This window comes from Rattus norvegicus, chromosome 3 (assembly GCF_021556685.1).
Source record: "Rattus norvegicus strain SHRSP/BbbUtx chromosome 3, alternate assembly SHRSP_T2T, whole genome shotgun sequence".
In the NCBI taxonomy this organism is placed as follows: domain Eukaryota; kingdom Metazoa; phylum Chordata; class Mammalia; order Rodentia; family Muridae; genus Rattus; species Rattus norvegicus.
Genome location: NC_141536.1, coordinates 1,879,459 through 1,886,649, shown reverse-complemented (window position 1 = coordinate 1,886,649; position 7,191 = coordinate 1,879,459). Strand labels below are relative to the sequence as shown.

The 7,191-nt window shown below is 39.6% G+C and overlaps 1 pseudogene; it reads right to left on the bottom strand.

The window, feature by feature from the left end:
* Positions 1 to 1,533: 1,533 nt before the first annotated feature.
* Uba52-ps12 (ubiquitin A-52 residue ribosomal protein fusion product 1, pseudogene 12) lies at positions 1,534 to 1,942 on the bottom strand (annotated as a pseudogene).
* Between the last annotated feature and the right edge of the window lie 5,249 nt (positions 1,943 to 7,191).

Sequence of the window (7,191 nt, the reverse complement as noted above, 5' to 3'; positions counted from 1 at the left end):
ACTAGTAGGGAGGGGCTGACTGTACAAAGAACCTTGGCTTTTGTGTTTTGAGCCCTTTAGGTCTTTTACTGTCCTGTATAGCCTTCAGCCTGTGTATTGATCTTACACAGCCTGCAGTGTAAGCAGTTGAGAGAGCTGGTCTTGCTACCTGTGTCCTGTGCCCTGTTTAGAAGTGGAGGGATGTTAGAAATCAAAGTGTGCATGGGAAGGTTGACTTGGGAGAGAGATGCCTAGATCAGCCCATTGTTATCTGTGAGAAAGCTTTGGAAAGATACCTGCTGTGTTTTCAGTTGCTAATTTTCAGTTGTGAAGGCCTCATCTCAGGCAACCTTGACTTCCTGTCCTTTTTTTTCTCTCAGACTCAGGGAACCCCAACTATGTTGTTGCATTGGCGCCACCTTGTGTCCCAGCTCAGGGCTGGTGTGCTACCTCTGGTTGCCTAGGTTTGCTTGGGGCTTGGGCAGGGAGCCTCTCAGTTAGCTCTCTGTACACCCTTTAGACTCATGCTTAATGTCCACCCTGAAGCAGCTTTAGAGTGAAGCCCTAGTTGTTAATATTGAGTGGGTTGGGTGTGGATTTCTGTATTGGGTTACTTCGGTTCTAAGCCAGACATGGGTTTGTCAATTTGTTACTAAAATTTCCAACCCTAACAACCCATGTAAAAGACACACAATCCAAATATTTTAATTATAAATTATATGCCTAGATTGGGCATATCTAATACAATACTAACTTATTTCCCAATTCTAAGACTCCTTATTACTTCTGGTTTCTCCCAGCCACATGATTCTGCTGCATAGTGGCTTCCTTCTCTCCTCTTCCTTCTCTCTTTTTCTCCTTCTACCTGCCACCCACTCCTGAGCCTCCAGTCGCACCTTTCCTATCCACTACGCAATCATAGGCTCTAACCTTTTATTGACCTATTAAAGTGGAGAGAAGGTTCACATAGCATCACCTAAGTACATGATGCTCTGCTTGTGGGGGTGGGGTCAACTCTTCTTGAGGAACCAATATGAACAATAATATACAAGCAGCATCAAGCCAAACCACTACAGTTTACTCGTAAGATCTCAGTTTTTAGTACAAAATCCAATAATGTTAGTTGTTTAAATGTGTGTCTTACTATATTTCTTACTCAGCTGTTTTCCAAATGTGGGTTGGTCTGGTGAGCTGTACCAGCATAGAGTATTCATAGTTAACAGTGTATTTTCTTGCCACCAATACATGAATTTTTGTTGGATATTCTAAAGAGTCATAATGGTTCTACACAGGAAAGCTAATTGTCAGAGTTTTGTTTTGTTTTAGAGTCAGGGTTTTCTGTATAGCCCTGGCTGTCCTGGAACTCACTTTGTAGACCAGGCTGCCTTCAGACTTACAGAGATGTGCCTGCCCTCTGTCTCTGAATGCTAGGTTTAAGTCCTGTGCCCAGCTTGATATTTTTCTTTGTCATTCTCTCTCTCTCTCTCTCTCTCTCTCTCTCTCTCTCTCTCTCTCTCTCTCTCTCTCTCTCTCTTTTGCCCCAGTCAATGGATTTTATTTGGTCACAGGGTCACAGGCCAGGTATGGCCCCAGCTTTATTTGAGCTTCTTTGGGGCTCAGGTTGTTGGAGTGGCCGAACTTCTTGTAACAGTTGACTACACTGTGTGCAGGCATGAGTAGCACTTGTGGCAAATCATCTTGTCACAATTGTAATTCTGGACAAGGTGACAAAGGGATGACTCGATGATGCCACTGTGCAGACGCAGCACCAGGTACAAGGTGGACTCTTTCTGGATGTTGTAGTTGGACAGGGTGTGGCCATCCTCCAACTGTTTGCCAGCGAATATCAGCTCTGCTGGTCAGTGGGATGCCTTCCTTGTCTTGGATCATTATTGATAGTGTCACTGGGCTCGATCTCAAGAGTAATGGCCTTGCCCATTAGGGTCTTCATGAAGATCTGCATGTTGGCATCTGCTACTTGGCCACCTTGTTGAAGAGAAAGAGTTTTGGGGTTTTTGGGATTTTTTGTTTGTTTGTTTTGTTTTTTCTTTTTAATACTTAGATCATTTTGTTGACTTCTTGGTGTTTGTTGAGGGCTGGTATAATTTGCATTTTAAATATATTTACCTGGATCTTCAGTGCTTGCTCTGTCCTTTATCTTAACAGGCAGGTGTCCTTTGATTTGGGACTGAATAGACTTTTTTAAAATTGTTTCCAGTCTGTGTTCTTCTTTCACTGGCCTTTTATGAGTCAGTTGTTCACAGAATTGGCTGTCACAGTGCACGAGAGATTTGGCCACAGCTTGAGACAAGTAGAAATGGGTGGCAGTTTTAGGACCTGTACTATCATATTTTGGAACACCAGGGGGATTATTAGAAGTAATATTATTATAAAGTAGTGTTTAGGGGAATTTGCTGCTATACTGTGTCTTCAGACTTTCTCTTCTGTTCAAATAACTCCTCCCTTAATGTAGGTAAACATACTAACTTCTGGGTTTTGGATAATTCTGTATCATTGAGTTGAGTCAACTGGGCAGTCTCTTTTGCAAATGAAATTTCAGGTTTATGTGTGTACTACTTACTAGTATTAGAAGCATTTATTTAGCATTTTTCTTTAGTTCTTTCGGACAAGATAGTTACATTTGCAGTTTCGTTTGAAAGTCAGTTTTTCTCTTATGTGAAAATACTAGAAAATTCTAGATTCCCAACAAGGTTTTATTTTTGTTCTAGGTAGTTTTGACTCAGCTCTGAAAGGGATTTTTTTTTAATGTAAAGGAATTGATTTTAGGCTAGGGACACTTACCTTCTGCTCTATTGATCTTTTTTCTGGCTTATGTAGTGAGGCAGGAGAGCTTTGTGTGTTATATGTTTCTTTGTTCTGAGCCCCCTGTTCTCTAAACCTATTTATACCTATTTATACCAGAATTACAAAAGTCTGATTGTAGTTTTTTGTCTCATTTTCTTCTCCTACAATCTGAACCTGGTATCTGAGTTGCCTGTTTTTTATTGTAAGAAATCAAAGGCCACAGAAAACTGACTCTGCTGTTGTTAGATTGAGTCAGTTCATCAGAACCATGTTTGGTGGAGCAAGCCTTAAATCCTAGCAGGTGAACCTCTATGAGTTCCCGGACAGCCTGGTCTACATAGAACACCTTTTCATCCTGATGCTAACACCCAGCTGGAGTGGCATTATTACCAGAATACACTGAAAGGAAAAGCAGGTGCATATAAGTTCTTTAAAGCAATAGTCCTCGTATGGATGGTCTCTGAATGTTGGTGTTGGTGTTGGTGCATTAGAAGTAAAAGTAGAATTGGAATAATTAGCTCTTTGAAGGCTTTAAGAATGCTAGTGACTGTAGAGAGAGTATCTTGTATATTTGTATGGATATATCACCTTTCAGTTAAAAAAAATATTGTCTATAGGAAAGGGTAGAATAGAAGGTGGGACATCCAGGAGGCAGAAAGAATTCTGGGATGGAGCCAGGTCGGAGAGATTTGCCCTGGAAAATGTGACCAGACAGACTCGTGGTTCCTGAGCACAGGTAATGAGCCACATGGCAGAATGTAGATTTGAGTAAGTGGGTTAGAATTTGTCAGAGAAGAGTCTAGCTCTATGGCCAAGTTATTTGTTAATATATTTTGAGTCTCTGTCTTATTTCTGGGAGCATGGGGCTGGGAGGAAGAACCGGGTCCAAACTTCTAAAAGTGACAACATGAAACCAAACAAAATCTAAATCTGAGCAATGACCAGTGTATAGTTTTGATTTCTGGAACTGGAGGATGATGTTCACCTGGAACTCAATCCCAACTTAGGTTGGGAGTGAAAGCATGATTTTTTTCATATTAACTAGATGAGCTATTAGCGATGTGGCTTATGTCACCGTGCAGACACTGAAGTTTATGTTCTTCACTATGTTTTAGAACTTAAAAGCAGACACCATGGTACCTAATCTCGGCTTTCAGCAGATGACACCAAGAGAACAGAACTTTCAAGGGAAGGCTACAGAGCAGGGAACCCCGACTCAAGGAAGGACACAACCACTATTGTAACCAGAGTCTAAATGCCTCATTTGAGTGAGCTGGTTGCTTAGAAAAAATATTTCCATAACTGTGTTGGAAAATTAGTCTCTTTACAATCACAAGATCTTCATTTGTTTTACTACCCTGCATTACAGTTCCAAAGAAATTGGCAAGTCTTTCCCATTGGTTTCCTTGTAGAATAAATTGTAAAACCACAAATATTAAAAAAAAAATCATTGTTTTAGGAACACATTAACGAGAAGAAAGACATATAGCACAGTAGAAAGGATCTAGATTTTGGTTCTATCACAGTTACGTCTGTTTCCTGTTTTGTCAGATTTTAAAAAAAACAATGGTTATTTTAGAAACGACCCTGTTGAGGCAAAACAGAATCTGGCCATCTGGATTTCCTTTCTGGAATTAGTCTTTCTTGGTTGCCATCATCTGCTTACACGGTGCACCGGGAAGGGTGATTGTAGACACACATTTATATTTTATATGTGTATCAGTTTTTCAAGTTTTCTAGGGCTCTTATTAGCTGTTAAATGTTTTCAGAAAATTTTGAGATTAGTGATTTGTGTCAGTAGTTCTTGGGATAACTTCCTGAACTTGTTGAGTCTTTGTTTCATTGCTTGTGGTCAGTTTCTTCAGCATACTTGTGTACCATGTTGCTTTTTCTTTCTGAATTTCCTACTTCATATTATTAAACAGATAAAAATTTAAGATCTAGAAAGCAAGGGATGTGTAACTGAAGGAAGTACACAGTACGTGTCCCATGCTGAACACTAAGAAAATACTTAGTGAACATCTGTCAAAATTAGGGGGAAAAAACTGTTGTGCATGTTTGGTGGTGTTTCTAAGTTCCTTTGTTGCTCAGTCTGGTGGGTAGACTCTAAGTCAGCTGCTTGTTTTAGTAGTCTGCATCTAGATTTTGACCTGGGTAGGTGCTTGTTCTTTGAAAGTAGCAGGGAACTAATGTTCTTTTCTCTTGCTTTCCATCACTGGCTGGCCAAGCATGGTTTTGCAGCAGAATATTTTCTTTGCTTACTTAATTATCTGCATCTTAGTAGCCACTGGATTTTTACAATATTTAACATCCTTTTATAATTCATATCTTCTTCATTTCTTTTGGATGGGCCACCAGAAGTCAAATATTAGAGGAAATGTTTAACTTCCACTTGCTATTGAAAAGTGACAAAGTGAAATATTCCTTTCCTTTAAAAAAGTGGTCATAATACCTTGATATTATATTCTTGTTTTAACTTTATGACATTCATTTTTGTATCTTATGGTCTTTGACCCATTTGGAACCTGTAAAAGTATTTGCTAGATATAAAATGACTAGATTGTCTTTTATTAAGTTTACAGCCAAACCTGTGCCTAAAACACCTTTTCCAATGCCTTTCTTCTACTTTTTTCCAATATCACATTCTATGAGTCATTATTAGACATCGCACAAAAATTAAATGTACTAAGAGTCATTTTAGTCAAGTTAGTATCTTTGACTTCTACACATTAGCTCTATAAAAATTAGGTCTAATATTGACTTGTATTGTTTGATGAAGCATCTTTCGTGTTTTTTGGAAACTGATTTCTTGTTCCTTATATTAAGAAATTAGGTCAATGTAACCAGAGCATTTGATCCATCTGTGACTTCCTTTGTGTGCTGTTTCCTGAATCATCTCTTTGATGATTCCCGTTTAGAGCTATTTAATCTCTGCACATGTTTGGGGCCTTTTACAAACCCTTCCTGGATTCCCAGGATGCAGATGTTTTCTACCCTGTAAACAACTTTACTTTTCATTCTACAAGAGCAACAATTTAAATTCTATTAGTCACTGACTGACTCTCAGTGATTACTCTTTCACAATTTTGTGTCCTGGTCTCTGATTTCTCCAACTATTCCTCCACATCCTTTCTCCACATGCTTGTCTAGTTTGCCCTCCAGTGAGGACCGTGTATCCTTGCATTTCCATGAATCTCACATAGAGTAGCTCACTCTGCTTGTGGAGATACCCATGCACTCTGCTGCTCTGTGGAACAGGTCAGCTAGCCCAGTGAAGAGGAACACTATGGTGTTGCCTCTCAGGCCAGGGCAGTGGGGGTGCATGGCCCACACTCAGTAGGTAAAGATGAACTTTGCAAATTTCCAAGTGAGATTCTTATTTTAAAAGTCCTTAAAATATAAAGGTTATGTAACTTCCTTTTAAAGCTTAATTCATAGTTGTAACTTTGAATATAATATATCATGGCTGCTGTCTTTGTTTAGTGGCATTTTCTGTTGGTTTGTTACTGATGACACTTAAATTCCTGCAGATTAAATAGTGGACTGTTGTGAAAACACTGGATAATCTTCTCACTTTGTCTTGAGTTTGTAAGAATGTGACACGTACTTACATTTTACCAGAAGCCATAGCTATGGGTGCTAGGATCTGAAAATATCTGTATGGGCTGTGTATTAGGTAAAGATGTTGATGGTTATTGGTCAGATAAGGAAAAGTTATTGGTGGGGTTGGCGTGGTGCTGCTTGTCTTTAAATGCTCCCTACATACTGGCTCCCAACATCTGGAAGCCCTGAGGAACAGATCCTCAAGTACCCCAAGTGACGCTTTGTAAATTTTGCTTCTTAGTTTAACTCATCAAAAATGGATAGAATAGGGGTTGGGGATTTAGCTCAGTGGTAGAGCACTTGCCTAGCAAGCACAAGGCCCTGGGTTCGGTCCCCACGTCTGAAAAAAAGAAAAAAAAATAGATAGAGTCTGTGATTAGGCAATATAAGAAGAAAGGTGGGACTTGAGGATGTAGTGGAGGGTCTCAAGAGAGAGGAGAAGGGGGAACAAGAGAGGAGACCAAGGGAGGAGGAAGCCACCATGTGAGGAGATGGACCCTGAGCATATGTTCTGGAAAAACAGCAAGTAACAAGGGACATTATGGCATGGAAATAGGTTAGTATAGCTGTAAACCTGCCCAATTAGGCTTATGACTTGTAAATAAAGTACCTGGACTGTATGTCTTTTATTTGGACTAGTTAGAGTATTTAATTCCTTTTATAATTGGTGCCCTTGACCCTGAGATTAAGTCTCATGCTCCACTGAAATGAAGTTAGATATTGTACTGTGTATTTCTGGTGGTGCAATAACTTTGCTGTTTTTCATAGAGCATTGAGGTGTTTCAATATGTGTGAAAAAGAGGC